Source organism: Azolla caroliniana, unplaced genomic scaffold, assembly GCF_043228905.1.
Source record: "Azolla caroliniana isolate FFs.n. ecotype wild unplaced genomic scaffold, voAzoCaro1.0.p SCAF_13, whole genome shotgun sequence".
NCBI classification, from domain to species: Eukaryota; Viridiplantae; Streptophyta; class Polypodiopsida; order Salviniales; family Salviniaceae; genus Azolla; species Azolla caroliniana.
Window position 1 is genome coordinate 12873566 of NW_028230448.1, and position 920 is coordinate 12874485.

General features: G+C 37.7%; 1 non-coding gene across 1 annotated transcript; it reads right to left on the bottom strand.

Annotated features, from left to right (window-relative positions):
- Window positions 1-261: 261 nt before the first annotated feature.
- Window positions 262-342, bottom strand: TRNAS-UGA (transfer RNA serine (anticodon UGA)). Its single transcript has one exon. It is a non-coding gene; the product is annotated as a tRNA-Ser (tRNA).
- Window positions 343-920: the final 578 nt, after the last annotated feature.

The window sequence follows — 920 nt, forward strand, 5'->3', positions numbered from 1 at the left end:
CTCCCATGTTGCATTCAACAGCGGAATGCCCTTAATTCAAGCAAATCGTGCACTGGATCGCTTGGCGAAAATGTTGTTCCTCGTCCTGAGCTAATGCTTGTGGCAATGAGGACATGGAAAACCTTTCCTCTTCTTCATCGAGCTCGAGTTGTAGTGCTCTTTCCATGACTATATCGGTTGTTTCTATGACTATATAGTAGCTTGATAATAAGCAAACCAAAAACGCATGAAGGAGTAGTTATTCTTAAGGGAAAAGAATGTCGACAACTGCAGGATTCGAACCTACGAGGGCGAACCCATTTGATTTCAAGTCAAACGCCTTAACCACTCGGCCAAGTTGTCCTATTTGTAATTAATGATAGTTACATATTTTAGTATTATTTATAAGTAAATGTTGCAAATATTATCTATCTAAGCATGCTAATAAAGCAGAAAACAGGACAATTATATAAGTCTTTATTTTTTGGGTAGCGATACGATTTAGCCCGTTTCTCCAATCCCTTGGGAACCTAATATTAACACATGGGACATTAAAAGTCATGTTTCCTCTATGCGGCTCTCGTTCCTAAGATGGGATATTTACCGTTTAAGGAACAGAAGCTGAATGTTAGTGAACAATTTCAACACCTAAGCGGAAGAATGTCGAGAACTGCAAGATTGGAATCTGCAAGGGTGAACCCATTTGCTTTCAAGTCAAACGCCTTAACCAATCGGCCAAATTGCCGTATTTAGTTGGCATCTACTATCTATGCTTGAAAATAAGCGAAAGAAAAACTCTAGAAAGAGTAGTTATTCTTAAGGTAATGCTACTATTTATGTGTTCACTACTAGCTTATTGGAATTACGTTTCATTCGGTTAGGCTGTTTTTAAGATAGATAGGGAAGCCAATGTTCACAAATGTGTTTTATAAAATTTAGTT